Raw genomic sequence first — 22,811 nt, forward strand, 5'->3', positions numbered from 1 at the left:
TACTTGTGCTTGGGATTGCCCCAAAATGCTTAAAGCTAAAAAAGAAAAAAATGACAAAACATCCTAGATTCCTTTAAAGGAAGTAGTTCCTGAATGCCCTTGGCTGATTCAAAGGATTTCCTTTCAAGGAGTTCCTAGGAAATTCTAAAATGGGACATTTCCTGCCATTTCAAACAAGATACACTTTCACACCCCAACCTCTTCCCAGGAAGTGCAGGGCAGCAGAGGAGGTCCCAATTGCTCCATTTCTAAATGTTTCCAGATATTCCTCAAAGCACTTGCTCTACACAGGAGGCAGCTCTCTGAGCGTGCTGCCTGTCTCCACATGGCATTTCATGCTTTCTGAAGGTGCATCAACAAAGGTGGAACGACAGGATAACCCTAAACCCAGTTTCCGCAGCCCTTATTTGCGTGCCTTGCTTCAGATTTGTGCGGTTTGGCCTCATTTGCATTTTAAGAGCCTTCAAACAAACATTAGCTGAGAGGAAAAACAGTTGGTGCAATTAAACACCAAAATTCTCCACCACAGGATGCCCTGCCAAACCTCTCAAACCTTCCCAGGGCGATGGAACAGGGAAGACTGGAGCAAGCAGGCTCTTCGCTACCTCAGTCCTGTGCAAGGAATCAGGTGAAGAATCATTTCCAAAGCCAACAACAGTTTCCTTAAGGCAGATCTCAGGGTTTTATGGACCCAAAATGCCCAGACAGACCCTCAGGGTGTCTCAAAGCAGCAATCACAGACCAGCACCTTCCTCTGTGCACAGCTTTGGTGCAGCGGACACAAAAAGCTGAGTGAAACAGCGCTGGAGGCGAGAGGATGGAGGGCTTTGAGAGGGAAACACGGGCCCATCATGTAGATGCCCCTGCCTCCACATTGGCATCCTCCCACGTAAGGGAGGCCAGGGGACCACTGAAGTGCTGGAGAAAGGTCTGAGGAAGCAGGAGATGCACCTGGAGTGTGCATGCCAGCTGGAGGGGAGCAGAGGGTGCTATCAAGGGGCAGAGAAGTGCCTTCCCCCAAGAGCTCACTCACCACAGGGCTGGCCAGGCCAGCCAGGACCACCTTGGCAGTGGGATAATCTGCCTGCACTGCCAGGATGCATCCCGGAGCACTCATTTGGGAACAGCGTTAAACTCTTCCGCTTTTTTCCAAAGAGCTCCACAGAGGCTCCCAAATGTGATTTTTCCTATTAGTAACATTCAAGGGCCAGATATTCATCTCCCAGCTTGTGCCATCAACGTCTGTCCTAAAGCATACAACACTGTTTTCCCAGGGACGTGTGAACCTGGCTCCAAAACCTCCAAAACCACCAAGTCTTGATAACTTTGCCTTTCTCGACAGCACAAGTCCAGGCCTCAGGAGCCAGCATGTGGCTTACAGCACACCCAGGGCTTTTTCCTTTTAAAAAGCTTCATCCTTTTTGTGTCTCAACTTGCACATTTTGATTCATGGGTTTGGTTTTGGTTTTTTTTTTTTTTTCACCTGAAGTCAGTACAGCAATTCTATCAGTTGTGCTCCCAACAGTTTGCTTGGTACAAAATACCGAAGTAAGCATTTCTTTTTCCAGACTAGTAGAGCACAAACCACCTTCTCGGATTCACAGCTGACATGGCACAAGGTCAGGGCTTTTTAGACCCCCTCCATGCTCCTGGGGACAAGGATCAGATATCATAAAATCCCCCTGCCTGCCAAATCCAGGCAGAGGCTGCATGGGAAGAAGCTCCTAAATATCATAGCCAGAACCCACACACTTATTTCTCCAGCACAGGCAAGGTTTGGGACGTAGAGGATTAGCAGTAAGCTCTGCACCTCCTCAAGCAGATGGGAACTGCAATCTCTCAGCCCGGGATGGGGGTGACACGGCTTGCAGGATGCACGGGAAACCCTCAACGAGTTTCCGCACAGTTCCCATCTCTTCCAGGCACTGACGCACAGCATTTTATGAGCTCCTCAGGACTTTAACATCACCAAAAAACACCACTGCACAAGAGCAGTTGAAAGGGATATCAGTAGTGAGCACTCATCTCCATTGCATTCAGCAGTGCCGTCACCAGCACGTGATGTGCCAGGAACGTGGTCATATTTCAAGGAATGTTTTTCCTTTGAGTCCCAAAGGAGGAATTCAGCTTTCCTCTAGAAAGCGAAGTAACCTCAATGCTCCTAGACCTGCTGTTGCAGAAAAAAGTTTTTCCCACGTTAGTCCTAGATGTGACTGAATCCCTCCCTTGGGATCCTCCTGGATGGACAGCCATCCTTCTCTTTGCAAACCTCCCTTGGACCTTGAGAAACATGCACACCATTTCAAATGACTCACACCACCTGGGAGATGTTGAAACTAAAATAACGTTGTGGTCTTGCAGCTGGCTCCCAGGGTCCGGAGCACCAGTCCAGTGCCAACACATCGCTGCCTGCCACCCCACCCTGCTCCGCACACACAAAGAGCAGGGCTTGCTCAGCCCCAGGGTCCATCAGCCTCCAGCACAGACCAGTAGCACCACTTAGGTAGAGAGATTGAAAACAGGTTCCCCAACCAACCTTCCTCACCTCTAGTATCCAGCAGCATCACAACTGCGGCTCAACCAGCCTCACACTTTCAACTTGCTGCTGTTTATTACCACCAAGGTCCCTAGATGCTCTTCTTCCCCTCCTCTTCTTCCCCCACCCTCAGCATGTGCCTACAAACACTGCAGCAAATGCCATGGCCCATGCTCAAGAGCTCGGGTTTTTTATGTGCTGGTTGCCTTCCCCAGACATTATCTATAGGGAGATCACACCCCTCAGCTCAAGACACACACAGAACAAATCCCTGCTTCGCAGTGACTGTCCAAGGCTGAGGAAGTGACGGTTTATTACTTTTCCCAGCTGTAGATGTTTGTTTTATTTCCATAACAGGTTTCAATGAGAGCATCTCTCAAAAAGCTTTCTCCCACAAGAATCCAGCTTGCTCCTTGCTTTTATCTCTGTAAGAAGGAAACAAGATCTGCTAACACAATCACTGTGCTTACTTGCTTTTAAGTCCACAGAATCGAGGGACATATGCCTGCACACAACGCCAGCGCTATGCAAGAGCCATTTCCAAGTCATCTGCTCGGGTGCTTTATTCCAAAGTATGTTTGGTTTATTTTGTTTTTGTGGGGGCTTAGAGTAAAGATGCTTTCAAAATATGCCCATAAGTCCCTGTGGAGGAAGGTTGCACAGCAGGTTGTTCGGATGCGTGATAGGAACTGTAATCGAAGGTGTAGGAGAAAAGAGCCAGAATTAGGAACCTCAAGCCAAGACACAGCAGATCCCCAACGGCATTGCTGCCTCAGTCTCTGCAAAGGCTTTACAACCCACCTCGCTTTACGATGCGGTGAACGGTGTTTTCCATGACGTTGAGGTAGGAGCCCACGTAATTCTGCAGCTCAAGGCCAGCTCACGTACATAAGAAACCCAGCGTCTGTAAGAGGAAGATGGGGATGAGAAATACAGCACACAATGCTGCAAGGCAAGGGCTGGAGCGTTATGGTGTGTTCCTGGTGACGCGACCCCCAGACCTGGTTGCTGCACCCAGGTCCCGCAGTGGCAGAGAACTGAGGAATAGATGTAGAGCACTGATGGGCCCCCAAGCACCTGCTCTGCACAGCACCAGGCACTCCCCATGCTTTTTCTTGGCCAGAAAAAAAATAAAGTAGCTTAAAAATCTCATGTGACACGAGACAGCCAAAGTCTTGACATGCAAGTGTCTCCTGCTGTGGGAAGTACTCAAGGTTAAAAAAAAGGGAATAAAATCCCACAAAACAAACCACAACAAAGCTTTCCTTTTTTAACACATACTCTTTCTTCAAACCCTTTTAGCACAGTTTCTTTTGCCCACGTATTTGAGGAAACAACTTGCTGATTTTCTCATAGCCAAGAAGAGTCCCAGCAACAAGAACGAATAGCTCTTCAAAGCTGCATTTTCATTCTACCTCTGGTCTATCAAATTCCCAAATTACACTTCTTCCCAGCAAGATCATCTGCACCTCAACCCAGTCCAGGCAGAAGCAGACAGCTGCCCTCAGAAAACCTGGCCAGACCCACTGCAAAAAAGCCAAGAGAAAAATGGGATTTTGCAGCTGGAACTCTTGACTATCTCCCAGAGTAGCATTAACCCACCTCACCTTCCTAAACTCCACCAGGAAATAGCTGCAAGGAAGGGGTGGAGGAGGAAAGAGAACCACTTAGGAAGCATCAGCTGCAGTCTAATTAGAGCTATTAGCAAGCTCTTAAGTGGTGTTTGTTAGTCTTTACCCAATATTGCTGAATGAAGCAATCCTGACATCAGCCTTCTGGCTTGGAAAGCTGTGCTCTGACCTCAGCTCGAGGAAGAAAGTGTTTAGAAAGGTCAGGCTGGTTATGATCACAGCTGCAGGTCTCCTAGACATCTCAGAGCTTGTTTTGAGCTCAGAGAAACCAAAGTCCCAGGGAAGAGAACCCACCCTGCATGTGGGAGGAATATGATTTTCCAGTCAAAAGAAGTCCTGACAGTCCATCAGGCTGGCAGCCTCCTGCTCTGGATTATGGTTATTGAGTCATTTTGAGATGATAGCTTCATGCTGCCTTGGCTTTTCTGTGAGACGGTGATTGCCAACCACATGCCCTGGTGATTGGGGCGAGATGCACGCAGGTGGCAAGGCAGCAAGCCCTCAGCTCAGGACAAGCTGGCCATGAGTTAGGCAAGATTAAAATAAGATTTACATCTTCTGATGCACAAAACATTCATCACTGGCTGCTGTTGGATGTCTTCAGCCTGTGAACAGTTTGTCTAACATGAGGTGTTTCTTAAACATGTCATGCCTTTCAAAGGACATGCAGCCAAAAGCTGCATGCCTCAAGCAGGGCTAATCTCCCTGGAGTCACTTATAGTAACGTATTTCAAGGGTGTTTATCATACAGAAGGGACATTTAAAAATATACAAATGTATGTTATAAATCACAGCCTCTGGTGGGAAGAAGCACGAGGGAGAAACCTATGTGATTTAACAAACTCTTAGAAATAACTCAACGTGGAGAAAATTTACATGGAAGGATCTTAGCTATGGGTTTGGCACAGCTGGTAATGGTTAGTTAGCAGGGCCAAAACCGCACAGTCGAGTGCCACAATAAATAAAAGCACTTGGAAAATTTAGAACATCCTTAACCAAAGGAAACACTGAACTCCTATGTATCTTTCTCAAGCACACACATAATAAGATCTTCCGTATCTCCGTGCCGGACAAGCTGCCTTGTTTTTGTGGTCTAGCTACCACAGTTTACAATCTGTACAACAATTTCCTTTTCAGATAAGCAGAAGTGGCTCTCTACCATCTCAATGCGTGAGTCTGCCTGAGGTGTCGGGGATGAAGGAAACCCACAGAAAGCCTTAGGTCTTGGGGCTGAGTGCCAGATCAGTACCTGGAGAGCTGAGCGGTCCTCAGAGCTGTCTCATCTCCAGTGTGTGTAACAACTGACTGCTGCGGTCACAAGGTTTTGAAAGACAAACGTACACCTATCAAAGTTTGTGGTTACAGAGAATTGCAGTCTGCTTCTGCAATTGCTTTGCAGGACAGTGCGTGTGAAAGCTACCTCTGGGACATGGCTGGTGGCTGAAACATGCCTTAGCCACCCAAATCAACAAAATTTGCAATGTTAGCAGCACAATTTCCCTTTTGGCGAGCAAACGCAGTACACCACAAAGGTGTTGCTGCAATCACAGCCACCTACAAGCAGCAGCAGCTCTTTTGGAAGACAAAATGTGGTGAAAAGAAACTTTAATTTCATCCTCATTACAGCTCAGATTCATGGCTTCCAAAAACCAGCTATGTTCAGCAGAGAAAACCTGCATCCAAAATTTGCTCTCACCATCAGCATTTCCTTGCACATCTTCCAGCCTCCCAGCTGCTGTTACACCTCAAGACACAGTACTGGGATGTGGATCCAGCTTGATGCCTTATGCTCCACCAAGCAGCCCCGCCAAGCTCGTGGGAGGGAGAAACTGCTACCATGCTCCCAACCATGGCCCATCTGCTATTCCATCCCAAGCATCTTGGAGGGGAGACAATGCCACATTCCCCTCTCCAGGTCTGAACATCACAGAGATGCTGGGGAGGGGGAGCCACCAGGAAGTAAAGCAAGTTGTCCATGAGGAAATCTTGTCCCCCTCATACCTTTGGTACCAACGCAGACGTGTCAGACCACCTCATCCCATTCAGCCCTGGGTGCAGCAGCTCTCTGCCCACAACTGCTGCAGCCCTGTGCAAACCACCCTGCCCTGCAAGGAAATGCTGCTTCGTCTCAGGGATGCCTGCAGGTGATGATGTGAAATGTGAATAAGGAAAGCAGTTTGTGCAGAAAAGTAATGATCCCTTTGGGATCTTCCCAGTTTATACGCAATTACACCAAGCAGCTATAAAGGAGGAGTGCTCGGCAGAGAAGGGAGGCGGATAATCCGCTGGTGTAAAGCCCTGCAGCTCCCAAAAGCAGTAAGAGATGTGGAGTTGGCATTTGAGGATGCATATGATCTTCCAGTTTGCATATGTCAGGACATCTGCTACTACGACCTCATACAGCTAAAACTACCTCTGCCTTCACCTGCGGGTGCTGATGAGCGTAACATAGAGTAACTCACTGAGCCGAGCCTCACGCAGGGGATTCCGCTTCTTCATGCCAATTTATAGCCAATTCAGGATTTCAGCAACTATTATTTATCACCAGGGCTCCCTGCTAACTCTTACCATATCAGTGAGGAGTTATTCAAAATGAGCTTCCAAATTAGCAACTCTGCATTCATTTCTTTTATGTTCGTTTCAGTTTACGAGGAATGTCAGCAAATCACAGGATCCCACTCAGGGTAAATTACCTGGGGATTTTACGCATGATCATTCTGCTGAGCTGCAAAGGCGGCATGGCAGTGAGCTCATCATGCTGCTCACACTGCCTAAGGCACCAGGGAGAAGGAGCCCAACTGCTTCCAGAGGATGATCAGGTTGGAAAGATGCTTAAAACAACTTGCAAACATGGATGAGGCTTCCATGCGCAGATTAGAGCATGGCTGTGCACCCATCCCCCAGCTCCTACAAGGTAGTTCCCCTCTCCCCAAATTTACTCATTACTGAATGAGAGGGGAAACCAGAGCCCGCTCTTTTTCTGCTTCATTTTATTCTCTGATACAAGAGCTTTTGTCCCTGACAAAAAGTAATCCAGGGTTTGTTTTGTTTAGAAGCAAAAAAATAGCAGGTCTTGACTCCATGGATTTCTGGCAACAGTCATGCCTTGGAAAAACAAGTTGTGTTGGCAGCAAAGTGAAAGACTCCTGTCTGCTGGAGCAGCCTGTGGCCTCTGTGGATGTTTCTCCTGATCCCAGGCAGATGGAACACATCCCCTAACCCCTGGTGCTCCAGTGATTTCTGCTGCAGGATCCCTGAGCCAAATCAGAATGGCCTCAGCAATGAGGCAGGAGTCAAAGCCACCAGTTCCCATGAGGAGGGCCAGGAACAGGAATTGATGTGCAGGCAGCAAAGATGCAGAGGGATGTCACTTCCCTTTGCAGAGGTGGAGGGACAGGAGGACTGGGAGGGACAGGAGGCACTGTGCTGAGGACCGGCTGCTCTGTCACGTCAGGGTGGCACAGTCACGGGTTTCTTGGAGTGCAGCTTGGCAGCTGGGGTCCCATGCAACAGCATGGAGGTATTTTTAAGCTGAGCTCTGAAGGACAAGGGCTGCCTGGTGATGTGAGAGACAATGCAAAGACACAAGGGAGAAAGACCAGAACTAAAAGTTTGCTCCAGGTGACAAAGGCCAAAATGAAATGATCCCTGGCCATGCCCAAAGCTGTAGAAGAGCCCCAGGCATGGGACACGGGAGGAAAGAAGCAGCTGTTGGCTTTTCTTCTGAAGCCGCCTTCTGGCTGGGATCTGTTTTATCCCATGCAGATGCCTCCATTGCAGTAAGGACGGGTTTATCCTCCAGTACAGGAATGACAAGTCTCTCGCCCTTCATAAGCAGCCAGCCAGGAGCCAATGAGTAGCTGAGCTGAGCATCACACAGCAGGACATGAGCAGCTGCCCTGTAACAGCTTTCATGGCAGCCAAAGTGGAGCTGGTAGTGGCACAGCCAGTGGGAAAGCTCTGACTCTAGGGCAGCAGGACGGGGCAGCTGGAGGAGCTCTGCAGCCCTGGTCCTTCCCAGGGCATCAGGGCCAAGAGAGACACTAACAAATTGGGTAAGACACAGCTCCAAATTCCAGGGATGGCTTTCCAAAAACTGTGGTGGTGTTTGGACAAAAGCTTTGGGCTTTCTTTTTTCTTTCTTTTTCTTCTTTCTTTATCTTTTTTGTTTTTTCTTTTTTCCTTGGCATGTGGCCAAATCAAACAGCGCCTTCAGCCTTCTGTTACCATTCCTTCCGTAATGAATCTTCTGGGATGCACAAGCCCCAGATTCCGCACAACTCTCATACTCTCTTTCTGCCCTGCAAGATAGCCACAGCTGACTTTCACATTAAACTTCCCAGCTTGGAAACAAAGCATCAATAGGAAGGGCAGGTGAGATTTCTTTCCGTTTCCTCCTTCAGTGGAAAAGCAGGACAAAGTTTGCAGAGGGAGCGGAGCAAAATGGCTCTGAACATCGCTTAGTACATGGTGGTGCCCCAGAAATAGAAGAGCACTAGATAAAAATAAACCGCTGGAACCGTTTCTCATCTTGATCCTTGGGAGTGAGGAAGTTCCGTCTTTGTTGTCCTTCTTTCACCTCTGTGCTTCTGCTGCTGGCCCCCCAGCCCCATCCCAGCCCCATGCTGCTGGCTGCCCCCCTGATGGACTCTGATGTATGCATCCCTAAGCATAAAACCAGATGGGCAGCAAGCCTGGGGACTGGTACACAGAGATGGCTTGGAGTGTCCTTTAGTGGTTTTACACCTTTGATCTCCAGAACATGTATTTCAAGCCCAGAAGGGGCTTTTGTGCTGGCCAAGGAAATAACTACATAAAAGGACAGAGAGAGCTGATAAGGAATGGGGTAAAAGGATTGCGTTGCAAAGGAAAAAGGCAGCCTACCCCCATGTCTTGAAACGCCCTAGACATAAAGTGTGAGCTGGCAAAGGTCAGGCTGAATTGGCTCTTGCAGAGGATGGCAAGAAAAATAACAGAAGTTTTAGCTGTATACATCAGAGGAAAAGAAGGAAAGAAGAAATGGAGCTGCTGTGTAGAGAGGATGGGGTATAGATCAAAGTTAGTCCAAGTGTGATCCAAAATTAATGCCTCTTCTCTCTCATGACCTGTCGGTGTGCTGAGGGCACAAGGATAACAGGAACAAGGACATGGATATCACGTACCTCCAGATCAAAAGTCAGAGGGCAGCGAGCTCACGACATAGGCATGGTTGATTTCTATCCCCCAGCACTAAACAGCTGGCATTGAAACCTGCCCATCAAAATGTTCACCTAGCATAGGCAAAGGAGAACAGAAAATACAGCACTTCAACCTAAGAGAGGCAAAAACACCACTCCACCAACTATTCAGGTGTCCCCTACCACATGCTAGGCATAGAACAAAGTCCAAGGGAGAGGAGAGCTGGAGCTTGGGAGCATATCTGCCTGTTTTCCACTCCCCCAAGGGTGCCAGACAGCCTGATACCACTTGCAGATAAGATACTGCCTCTGTAAACGGGAGCAATGGAGATCTAATCTACCTCAGCTGCAGCAAAGTACGGGCTGGAGCACCACAGCACTACTCCCCAACAGCCTGGGCAGACGGGGACTAGCCTAGGCTGCCAGGCAGAGCAGTGCCCGTGCCCAGCCCCTGGGCTGGCAGGGCTACGCAGGTGGCTGCGGCAGGTTTGCAACAGGTTTTTATGGGTGATCTCAGCCCCAAACCGGGAGTTGCAGTGTCCGCAGGCCTGAAACATCCCAAGTAAATGGAGGTCCAGAAGCAAGAGTCTTCAAGCATCACTGTGGGAGTATCCCAGCTTCACCACTTGGGACAAGTTTTGGTCCAAGCCAAAAATACTGGAGGAACATTTTATTCCCTTCAGCTCCTGCCTGCCTGCGGCATACATGTCAGTGCCAATTCTCCTTCCCATAACTGAAGCACTCACCATCTGATTTCTAGATATTTCTAGGAAAAATCCCCAGCTCTGCTAAGCAGAAAGTCAAGACTGCAACGTGCCTAATCAGCTATGCTAATCTAACGCTGCCATGCAGAGCCAGCGCACGCAGCTCCCGTCGCTAGCAGCCTCCTGCTGCACAGCCCAGCAGCAGCAGCAGTTTTTTTGGATTTACCTTTGAATTTCTCGTCTTCCTTCCAAGAAGCCAGCACCCCCAAATATGAATTGCCCCATTGCACCCACCTGTACCTCTCCAGGCTTTGGAGATAGCCAGGAAGCAGGCTGGGTCCAGGGGGGCTCAGCATGTAGAGAGCCGCAGGGAAGTACTGGAACAATCACAGCTCTAATTCAATTTCTACCCATCTTCCCTTTTGCCTTCACTTCATTATAGATTATTATTTTTTAAACTGAAGCAAACAGAGTCAATTCTGCTTCCAACTGAATTGCCCATGGCTGGCTCCTCTCCTCCAGCCAGCTGATACAATCTTTACAGCAAGCTCCTTCTCAGCAGACATGCAATCTTCAGGGAGCAAGGCCTCACCTTGGGAGAGTCCCTCATCTTTTACGGAAAGCAGCATTTCATTTCCAGTTAGTGGCTATTTCATGCAGCTTTTAAATTACATAAAAAATGGCATCAATGCACATGCTTAAAACAGGGTAATTCCCAACTTGAATAGGGACAGAAAGTTGGGATCTTAACATATTTTGCAAGAGGCATCCAGAGCAATGAGATAAAGGGTCATTTCACTTCCGTTTCCAGCCTTCTCTGCAGCTCAACCTATTTGATATGCTGCAGATGAGCACAAATTTCTAAATAAATTGTTTCAAAGCAAAAACCGAACTACTCTCCTTTGAAAAGTGTCAGTGTGAGACTTCACAAAGATTTCTAAATATAGATACTTCAAAAGAACAAGTGCAATAAGGAGACTGGTCAAAACGTATCCTTTTCTGCGCAGACTGGCAGCTTTGAAGAGCCCGTGTTTTCTGATGTAAAGATGCTAAACTGCAAATGTTCCCTGGGCAGGTCCCTGCGCTGACGCAGCCCTGGCTCACCTAGCGCCGGCGGCACTGCTGCTCATCCCAGCACTGGGGATGCGCCAATCCCATGCCAGCCCCGAGCAGGGAAGCCACTGTGTGTGGGATGACAGCCTGACAGCCTTTCCCAGGACAGTCGTGGCTCTCTTGCACATTCTCACCAACTGCCTCGCAGGTTGGGGTCCTGCTGTGGAGTACATATAGCTCAGGAAAAGGGGAAGGCAGATGTTTCACCAGGCTGCAGGACTTGGCTCGGCCACCTGGCCGGGACCCCTCTCATCTCTGCAGCAAATGCCCCATCCCTTGTATAACTTAAACCCCACAGGGCTTCCCAAAGGACAGCAGATCCCAGGCTCTGAACCCATCATTCCCTGCAAGGGTGACTTTGGGCTTCCCCAAACCCCAGCCCCTGCCTGCCCTCGGATGTCCCACGGTGTCCCAGCAGGATCCCTGCAGGCAGCGAATCAGCGTCCCGGCAGCAATCAGCAACGGGGACAGTCCTGCCTTTCCCAAGCAAGTCCAGCTGAATCTCACTAAAAGATTTTTGAGGGCTTTTGTAATGATTTGAACTGTTCTGGAGCACTCCCTGCAGACTCCAGCCGGGTTTCAAGGGGAGCACGCTCTTCTGAGAGCACTGTTCCCTATTTTTGTTGGCACGCTGAACATAGCCTCTAAAATAAAATCTTCTATTACAAGTCTATTTTGATCAACTCTGCTTCCTTCAGTTTAAAAGATACAATAAGAATAGATGAGATCTTACAAATTAAAAGCCTCTCTTGCTTAACAAATTGTCTCTCTGCAATAATTAATTGTCTGGAGAGAGATTCCAGCCCTACGTTTTTGGCCTCATTCCAGGCTGCGTAAGGCACGGGGTAAGTATATTTGGGAATTTGTTGCCTCACCACGCCAACTCTCATGCTTCCCATACGAGGTGGGATGGGTCTGACCACTTCACCTGGGGCGCGCCCGTCCTTGGTACAGCAGTGTCTGCTCCCCCGCCATCAGCACGGCTGTCACCGAGCCCCTGTCGCAAGTCTCAGCTCGTGGTTTGCAGGGGAAAGGCTCCAGGCACGTTTCACCGCCTGCTTTTAGGGTTGTTTTCGGAGGTGATTATTATTAAACAACAGGTCTTCCGCTCTGAGCCACTGCAGCTGTTCCCACGACGATGGTTCCCAGAAGCTCATGATATATAGGGGTTGCCTATAGGGAAGATGTGAAAGCAATGTACGGGTCCTGGGGGAGCTGCTGCTAGTGAAGCCTCTAGCCAGGTGCTCCAACTCCATGCTGACTTTGGGACTTTGTCCAACCTAAACCTCCTTAAGAAATTCCTTCCAGTGCATGACTACCCTTACAATGAATAAGTCTAAGTCAATCTCAGCTTTTGCAGTCTAAGCCCTTGGCTGTTATTTCTCCTCTTAGGGGTAGGGACCTCCTACTCTTCTTCCCTGTGGCAAAACTGGAAATATATGCATGTTATGATCTGCTCTTCAAAATACCATCCATCTTTTCTCAGAAGACATGTCCTCCAGACCTCTATCATGTGTTCTCCTCACCCTTGGAGTTTTCCAGCCAGAAAAGCCCTCATGAAGAGGAAGGTTGTAGTTGGCTTTGCTCACCCTGGTAGATGCTCCAGGTCCTCCTGCACACAAGAGACAAGGGTATCAACCAGGATCAAGCCTGGGACTGTGAGAAGTCCCACCTGAAGCAGAGGACATTCCCACTGTGGGCTGGGATAGAAAGATCCTCTACTTCTTTACCCCCTCCCAAATTAAGCCAGGGAGCAGCATCCCACCGCTGCAGCCCCCACCTTTTACAAAGTTACCTGCAGTGGGACATGAGGTGGGGGTGGCAGCAGTTTGGCACAGAGGAATGGCACATTGCAGGGAGGGTGTCACAGCCTCTGTCCTGGCCTGGCTGAGCTTGCCCACACACCAATGCCAGGAGCCACTGGCAAAGGGATGCTGCTCCCTGCCGGGGTGGCCCTCGCTGTCGGGGTCTGCATGCAGAGACCTGCCGGTGCTGCGCATCCACACCGGTGCCCAGCTCCTCGTCTTGTGCTGGGAGCAGCTCAGCACCACATTGGCTTCATGCCCCCTCTGCACCCCACAGTCCTTGCTGGGCCTCCCCATGCGCTGTCTGCCCACTCTGGCAGCGCAGGCAGAGACGCAGCAGGGTCCCAGCGCGGGGCCCAGGCAGGGTGTGAGCTGGCAGCAGAGCCAGCAGCTTGCCTGGGCAATGCCTGTGTCCAGCTCCATGCACCGAGCTCCTTGCCAGCCCCATGGCAGTCCCGCTGCGGGGAAGCGTTTTGCTAATCCTTTTGTTCCCGCGCCGTGCCCAGCAGCACAACTTCCTGCCAGCTTTGCAGGGAAGTGCTTCAGAAGCACCTGCAACTCAAGCAGGCAATCTTTCCCTGCCAAGCAATGGGGCAGGAGCCATCTTCCACCCCGAGAGGTCCTAAACCACACAAAACCAGCCTCGGAGCAGGCGCTTACATGTGCAGACCAGTCTTCACTGGCCCCAAGCTGAAACCAGACTGCTCAGTCCCACAGAAATTGGCTGACCTTCCTGACAGACAGCCCAAAAATACTGGGGGTTCTGAGCAGTGTTGCAGCCCAGATCATCCCACCACGCTCCTGGACCAAGAGCAAGCCGTGGCTCAGCCTCCTCCACACCCAGAGAGGGCGACAGCTTTGCACAGCCCCAAATCAACCTGCTGCCATAAGATATCACCCAGGCCATGGTCTCAGCAGTGTTTGGAGGAGGATTAAATATTTATCTGGAATACAAGGACATGCACAATTGCATTTGGCAGGATTAGTGCTAAAGCCCATAAAAGACCCACTCATCGGAGCCAGAGTTGGTTGCTCCCTTCCTGGGGACACCTCATGCATGCTGGCAGGGGGGTGCATGCTGTGCCAAGGCTCCCTCACCCCTCCCAGCCTTGTGGTCTGGAGTGGAATGATTGTCACCTCTTCCCATGGACATCAGCCTTTCCTTTTTCTCTTTACAGTGCATCAGAGAGATGAAAAACTCGGGATTGGTGTCATACAAACTGCTCTCTCCCTAGCAGAGTTTAATTTATGAACAGTTCATAAGAATTGAGGACCCTCCTTGGCCTTTGGCCACAGTGGAAATACATGTGAGCCTTCAACTGCCTGAAGGATGCTCCACACTAGTGTGAAGCCAGCCAGCATCCTCCAGTCCTCGTTAGTGCTTGGAGAGCCTTGTATAACACAAATCGACCAGCAACCTGGAAATAAAACTCTAACATCCTCTCTCTTCACTAAGAGAAGCTTAAGAAATATATCACAGACTGTGTCTATAGTCTGACACTATATCACAGCAGATGGGATCCTGCTAAGCCTCCTTGGGATCGGCACTGCAGCAACCAAGGGGGTGGGAAAGGACCAAGCGCCCTTTTCTTCTCCAGTACATGTGCCCTGGTATAAGAAAGGCACCTCTGGACAAAGATATTCATGGAATAGCCAGGATTTATGGCATTCCAAAAATATGTGCACACACAGGATGTTGCTCTGCAGCTCAGCCCCAGACCACCGAGGATCTCTCACCGCCCTGGGAAGCTGCCTGGTCTGCAGGCAGGAGCGGTTCTTGCACAGCCACCAGGCCCCGGTGTCGGACTCACTGCAGCTGCTTTACGTGTCCTTTCCTTGCAATATTTATTTCCCACACGTATGTTCTGGCATCCACAGCCCCCAGTAGTGAATATCAGAGATTTCTGTCATAATTTACCATTTTGTCCAGGACAAGATTTCACTGGAAAGCATTTTTTTAAAAAAAGAAAAAAGAATATTAACCATTGGAGAGTTGTCTGTCTTTTGTTTTTACCGTGTATATAATCTACTGGAAAAAAAAGTGTTCAGACGATTTAAGGGAGCTACTGGCCTCTCTCATCTAGCCAGGAAGAGCAACAGTCTGTGATGGGGTTAGGACCTTTCCATGGCTTTTTAGTTTGATTTTTCCAGAGGAAACAACTCAGCCCAAGTCCCGTTTCCCCAACTCAGGATCTTCTGCCAGGGTTCACGTAAATGTCTGAACTCCACCAGGACACCCCACAGGCTGCTCTCAGCCTGCGCTGCCCAAGAAGCTGCTCTGCACCCAGATGCTTTGTTTTCTAGGTATTTTCTACTCCTCCCTCCTCCTTTGGCTTTTCCAAACCCAGCCCAGCCTGCACCTCCTAACCCGTCTCAGAGCTGAGCTGCCATATGTGATTCCGCAGGTTGGCTGCCGCCTTCCAGGCATAACTTTGCCATCTGAGGCTTTTCAGGAGCTCCCATGCCTGCCAAATCTCACATCCCTATTCCTGGAATCCCAGACTTCCCCTGGATTCTCTTGCACTTTCCCAGGTCCCAGCATTGCTGTAGCCTTTAATAACTGCTGTTTTACACACACACAGACACACAGAAGACCTCTCCTTGCCACTTCCTGACTGGCTCAGCAGAGCCCACATGGGGAATGTCCCCATCCATGAGTGTCTCTGGTTGCTGCCTGCTCCATGCAGCCCGGCAAGCCTGGCCGAGGTGCCCCTGCTCCCTGGGCACATGCGGTGGGTCAGCCATCGGGTCTGACAGGTTCTCTCTCAGAGCTTGCCACCCCGATGATGTGCAGCCACACCGCCTCTGCAGGTATCACATCTGCCACCTCCCAGGTTGCTTCTGCAGAAGCGCAGTGCCCAGCAGTCCCAAAAAAACCATGCATGGCTCTGGCCGGCTCTAGGACCCGCTGCTTCCCTGCACCTCATTGCACGGTCCATGCAGGCTCTACTGCTCACATTTCCAGTGTTATGTTCTCCAGTTAACTCAGATTTAGCACACCAACCCATACGGCCCCTCAGAAGCTCCATAGTCACCCAGCCATTGCACAAGGTCGGATTTTGAGGATATCCTGTGCTGTGGGGTTTGCAGAAGCTGCAGGGTTTCCCCACAGCTGAGACAGCCCCGCAAGCCCTGGGCCACTTTGCTGCCGCACAACCAGCATCTTGCACACAACGTCCTTCCGCAGAGCTGGAACTGAGGGATGCAGCCCGGGGACTGGCCAGGCAGCCTGGCCCAGCTCCAGCCACCAGCCCAGTCCCTGGCTGCAGGTTGGGGTGGGTGAGGGCACTGGACATGGCAGCTGGAGAAGACAGCGTAGGGAGAACTGTGCAGCTGTCCCTCTCTGCTGGCTGCCCGCCCAGGCTGATGAAGCCAAAAGCTCCCGAGAGGAAATGGGAAGATGGAGAACACTGAACTCAGAGCTTGTCCCACAGGGCTCCCCTGTCTCCCAGGCAGCAGGGACCTTTATGGGGAGGGATTAGGGCAAGGGGGCTGGAGAGGGGAACCTGCCCTGGTAACCAGCCCTTTCTCCCTACATGGCGCTTCCCATCCTGAGACTTCCAGATGAAAGATCCCTCCTAGAGCAGAGCTAAGGAAGGGGCCCTGGGATAAATCAACACCCCAGTGACTACAGCTGACGCAGACATTCCTGAGCAGATTTGAATCTTGTTTTGCAGGAGGGATCCCTCCAGCCCCTGCTGCACTCACCAGCCACTTGAGAAGCTCCCGGAAGGAGTCCACAGCTCTGCTACCTAGACACATCACAGGGCTGCCGATCCACGGGAAAACTCTCCAGCTCCAGCAGATCATAAGCTTATTAAAGACAGATCTATGCTTTGTTCTGCAGAGACAAACACATCAAAGGCATTTTGGTCTGTGTGCCAGTGCTGCCAGTATCCCCGTTTGGCGGAGATGGAGTCTGGGATGTGCTTTCCATTCCCAGCACGGGGCATTGGGGGAGCTCAGCTTAAGTGGGGGAGCAACAGGATCCATCTCCTTCCAGCTTAGGGATCCCAGGGCTGCATCCAGACTGTAATAAGTCAGTCCCTGGATATTTGTCCAGGGGGCTCAAAAGCTGCTGGTGGGGACTGAAGCACCTCACTTGCAGCATATTGCTGCCAGCACGGCTCTTCCCAGGCCATGCGGAGCCAGGGGGGTGGCCAAGCTTTGCCAGAGCTCTGCTGACAGCCCTGGACCTGCTCAGCTTGGGAGGGAGAGCTAAAAGGGGAAACAGGTCCTCGCACATCTGGCCTGACAGTTGATACTCACGCAGCGCTTTGAAACCCACAGATGAAAGATTTGAGAGACATGAAAGGCTGTCACTGCCTATTTGTCATTTGGTGTGGCTCCTCCCTGCCATCACGCATGCAGGGTGTGATTTTCAGAAGTAAGTGCAGCCTTCCAGGGAAGATGCCCAGCCGGAAGCATCCCTGCCCCTGACCCTGGAGTACGTGAGCCTCTCCCTGCCATGGCGTACCTTGAACCCCATCACGTCGGCACGGGTTCCTCCTGCCGCCATGAGTCTCCCAAGGAGCAAATCTGCACCCCAGCATTGGCGGGGCTCCAGTTTCCTCCTTCCGCTTTGCAGCTACACCCCCTTGTACTTTCTCTCTCTGAGTGCAACCCCAGAGCCTCCATCCTCCCTGCAGCCCCTCAGCCATCTCAGACGGCCCAGTGCCAGGCTCAGCCGGGCTCGCGCTGATGGCAAAGCCAGGCTTGCACCAGGAGGGACTGACGGCATCGGGCAAGCAGCAAGGGCCCCGAAACCTTAAGGTTTGCAAGAAAGGCTTCCCACACCCTGCTCTGTGCCCGGCAGAGCTCGTGGAGCCTGGCACGGTTCGGTGGAGCCTGGCACGCCGCATGCCCAGAGTACGGCTCACTTTCAGCATTTCAAATTTGCCGGATGATAACCTCCGTGTCTAAGTTCACTGCTCTGATCCCACCCACTTGTGGTCTGACTCATGTTGCAGTCACAGCGCTGCCTGGATATCGGTACACGAGGAGGAAGGGAGGGAGGAGAGAGAAGGCAGCCACCGCTCGCAGCACGCACTTCTGGCTTCTCAAACGGAGACGCACACGCCAGGGGAAAGTTGGAGGCAGCTCAGACACCGAGGGCTCCCACCTGCTCTGGGCTGCAGGACATTAGCACCTTCCCCAGGTAAAGCTTTTACCTTACTTTTCTCTTGGTTGTCCCACTGTTAGATCACTTTCTAGGTGAGATTTTAGAGGAGTTGGTGGGTCTTTGTTGGGGTGTGCTGAGCACCCCGCAACAGGCCACTCAAGTCACAGCAAGAGGTTGTTGCTCATCAGACCCTTGTGCCGTCACTGTCCTGCCACGCCTGGAGCAGGGCAGAGTTTGGGGTCTTTTACTGATGGGGACCACTGGAGCCAAGAACATGAGGGGCAGAGGGAGGATGAGGGTGGGGTGTGCCCAGGGCGCAGAGGCAGAGCCCTGCCCAGGCATCTGTGGTAGTGAAGCTTCTCTGCCCCAACAGCTTCCCCGCAAGGTTTACTACTAAGCCAACTTCTTGCACCCAGCTGCCCAAGCCCTTTCTCTGAGCACCCCAGCCCCTCCACACCATGGTGCCTGGCAGGCGCCTGCTGCAGCAGGGATTGCCCCATCTGGGGGCACGGCTGGCTCTGTGGGGCTGTGTACCCCCAAGCTGTAGCAGTGGCACGGGAGGGGTGGGTTGTCCCCAGTGGGATGCAGTGCCTGCTGCTGTCCCCCATCCAGAATAAGCTTAGGGGGAAGGCTGGGACTGTGCCACTGGGACTCATGCAGGTCCAAGCATGCCCATGAGCCCAGCACCTCTGTTTTCAGTTCCACCTTTCCTGGGCACCCTCTGCAAAACAAACTTCTGGAATGCTGACTGCTCTGCTAGTTTCTGCATATCTCTTCGGGTTTTCTGCTCTTAAGGGTCCCAAACTCTCTCTTACCCACAGAGCCCTTTTTGTCTCAGGGAGTGCAGTGGAGGGCTGGGAGCTATGATGGGGAGAGGCATTTCATCCTGCTTCCCCCAAGCCCCTCTGCTCACGCTGGAGGTAGCAATTGCCACTGTGTATCAGTCAGGGTTCAGGCTGGGATGGGGCAGAGAGCACCATGCTGCAGAGGAGACCCAAGGAGCTGGGACAAAAGTGTCAAGAGGATGCAGCCAGTCAGCACCCCAGTGTTCCTCACAGCCCCAGGGTAACACAGCAAAGCAGCTCCGCAACAAGGAGACTGCAGCTGTCTGTGTGCACCTCTGAGATTGCAGGATGAGCTGTGTCTACCCACCCAAAGAGGGGCATGGGGCACCTTGAGTGGGCGAGCACCCACGAGGAGCACAGCCTGCAGCCCTGCCTTGGTGAGCTGAGGTGAGATGAGCAACTGCCAGGAAGAGATGGAGACAAGGGAGCAGGAGCTCCAGTGATGGGGTTCACTGAGTGCAGGGACAGAAGTGTGCTGGGGGATGCTATGAGGTGCAGCTCTGCGTGGGAGGCATGGGGAGGAGCCCAGTCCTACCAGAAAGGCTGCTCATAAACCAGAAACAACCCCACAACCTCACCAAAGCCCTCCACAGACAGCGAGGCAAGCTAGTTTCTCTGCCACTCTCATGTTTGTTCCATCTCACATTGCCTTCAAGCCCAAACTCTGGCAAATTTGGTCCTGTCCCGCTATGAGGCAGGCTCATGGCTCCAGCAGAGGATCAAAACAGCCCTTTCGAGCCCTGCAGCTCCCAGCTCTGCCCACTCCCTACCATGAAACATATTTGAACATCCTCTTCCAGACCAAAAGAAATCCCCACCCTCCTATCCATCACACAGCCTTGGCTGAAGTACCTCTCACAGCATGCCCAGATGTTTAATCTCTGGGAGCACTTGAACGTAATTTTAGAAAAAGCCATGACGCTCTGCTGCAAGCTCTGCAGGACCAGGGAATCTGCTTTGCTCCTAAGTGACTTCTGCCAACTCTTTGCTCAGAAAGAAGCTAATGCAGGAGGCAGAGTGACAGTGCAGGTCTGCCCCAGGACAGAGATGTCCTCTCCCCAGGACGGAGCTAAACTGTTCTGTGCAGAGCTTCTCCTGAGCCCCCAGCCATTGCTGTCGGTGCCCTTTCAGGTAGTGGGAAACACTTCCCAAAGGCAGGCTGCCACATTCAGGCACTTGCCGAGTACTCCTTTCTGCCTGTGTATCCATTTGTGGTGCCAGTGTACCTAGGCTTTTAACAGATTTTAAACAAACCTATTATGCCAGAAGTAGAAGCACACAAATGGAGAGCAGCAAATGTATTACCTACGCTGCCGGAGCGGGCGCTGCATCCCATTAGTGTTGCTGGAAAAGTGCACAAAGTGCTGGAACAAGTGATGCTGAAGGAAAGGATGAGGAAAAATGGGGAGAGGGCATAAAAGGGTAAAATGCAACAGAAATTTCCCATGGATAAACCACAGCCCCCTCCCCAGAGGAGATAATTGTCATTTTAAATGGGAACACGGTGGATCAAATGTAATAGGGGCTGCAACAGAGCAGAAAATACCTATTCAGGCAGGAGAAGGCAGGAATTACTATGAGAATTGTAAGGAGGCTAATAGGGAAACGATAGTACATTACAATGGAAGGATCATTAATGCTCTGGAGAAGGCTATTAATAGAGTTCCTTAAAGATCAGCCTAGAGATAAATTTTATTTAATGGTTTTCATTAGCAATTCTGGCTTGGAAACAGGAGTTTCTCTAAGCAAATGTACTGGTGAGAAATGTGGAGAAGTTTTGAACTGGACAAAGGACTGAAAGTGCTACAGGAGATGAACCAGGGGACCTGAAGGTTCATAGAAACACAATGGGCTGGCACAAGTTCATATGCTTAGAGAATAACAGCAAAAATTGCTACTCTAAGCAGCTGAAAACACCATAGGAAAAATATGTAGCTTTTAGGGAACCCTGGGATGAATGCAAGAAAACAAATGCAAACTGACAAGTCTTCACAGCAGAGATGGTGTCCGTCAAAGCACCAGCACCGTTGGAAAAGGCACTGGAAGGAAGACCCAGAAGCGATGCCCTACTCTAGGCCCTCGCTGTCAGGAGAGTGATTTTGAACAAGGAATAAGTCCAGGCTGTGATAATGAGGATAATCAGGTAAACAAAAAAGCTGCCTGGTGAGACAGAGCTGGAAGGGTATCATTTATTCAGGCTATTGCTAGAAAGGCTGCCACGGGAAACAGCTGCTCCACTCATACATCAAGGAGGAGACGAAGTTGCTCTGCCAAAACGCAACAGGATCAGGGGACACAGGACCTGGTGTTAAAGGTGGCTGCTGCTGACCTGGGCAGAAAACCAGGGGCAGATGTTGAGTCCCAGGGAAATGATGCTTCAGGTGAGAGCTCTGAGCCCGACACATTGACGGCACACTGACGGCAGCGTGCTGACCCCACAGCGCTTGTCTACACCAGCCCTTTCCCAGGATATGGGAAAGTTTCTCACACCCCCATCACAATTAGGGTTGCAACATCCCATGTCCGAGCTGGCAGGCAGCATACCCTGCCCTGTCCCATGGAAGAACAAACTCCCAAGGGTTTGCAGGCATCCAAGCCCCACAGCCCACATGCGCAGGGAGGGTGCCTGTGCTCAGGCTTTGGGAGATGTGCTCTACTTGGGCTCCTCTGCAAGGATGAGGACACTTCCATCCCCTTCATTTGGGGACCCTTGCTCCTTCCTTCCACAGCTCAGCCCAGCCATTCCATATCACACTTGGAAATATTTCCTACTCCCTGCCCAAGGGGGAGGGGAAAAAATAAAAAAAGTGCCTATTTCCTGCTAACTAGAAAAACTAATTAGAAAAAGGAATAAGAAACAAAACGACTTCTGTCCAGGTCTACAGCATAGGGCTGCTCCGAGGACTGCCCTGTGGCACTGCCGGCACCGTGGCGGGTGCCAATGCACCCGGAGCTGGGACTCGCTAGCAGGGCCCAGGCTGAGCCCCGGGAGAGCCCTCGTGGGCTGTGAGAGCTGGTGGCAGGAGTAGGTTATTGATGTGTAGCGAGGCAGCTACATAGGAGGCTGGTGATCCACCCACTGCATTTTCTAAGTATGCTACTCCCCCTATAATTTATGCTGCCATTTCCACATGTTGGGAGCAATGAAAAAACATCCCTTTCACTTGGAAGTACCCTTCTCTGAGAACAACCTGTTCTCGTCACTGCCATCAGCGAGCAGGCAGCGCTCAGCTTGTTCCACGCTCCTTTTGTGCACGAACAAAGGGCTTTCCATGGCAGGAGCCTGCGCTGCAGCAGGAGGTGAGGAACCGCTCCGCACGCTGCCGCCGCAGCTGAAAGTGTGGTATCCCTTTCCCGACTTCCTTAATCCCAGCACCCAAATTCAGAGGACCCCCTGCCTGGCAATGGGTTTGCTCCACTCAGCAGAAGGCTTCCCACAGGCTGGTTCATCGCTTCTCACTTTCAATTCCCTTAGAAACAGCAGGGCTGCAGGTATCGTCTCTAATCTCACCAGTCCAGTCCCCATCTCTGCACTGTGTGGCTCCCAGCAATCAGTGGTTTACTCATGCAGTCTCCCCAGCATACTCCCTCCCCTGGCCGCCATGCCTTTAACCTTGAATCAAAGACACAAATCATCTGAAGAGCATTTCAACCTGCTCCACATCGTTATCTTGCTCTTGCAAGGTGAGTTTAACTTGAAAATCTCACCTCCGTCCTCTGCCACAGCTGGACCCTTTTCCTCTCCTGGAGTTTCTCCTCTTTGCTCCATCCCTGCAGCTTGTTGCACCCCGTGGAGAATCAGCTCTACCTTCCTGCCCAAGCATGTGCATCACCATCAGGGAGGGCTTCACTGCCGCTTCATGTGCTGCAGAGAGCCT

The sequence above is a fragment of the Eurypyga helias genome, unplaced genomic scaffold (genome assembly GCF_000690775.1).
Source record: "Eurypyga helias isolate BGI_N326 unplaced genomic scaffold, ASM69077v1 scaffold41121, whole genome shotgun sequence".
In the NCBI taxonomy this organism is placed as follows: Eukaryota; Metazoa; Chordata; class Aves; order Eurypygiformes; family Eurypygidae; genus Eurypyga; species Eurypyga helias.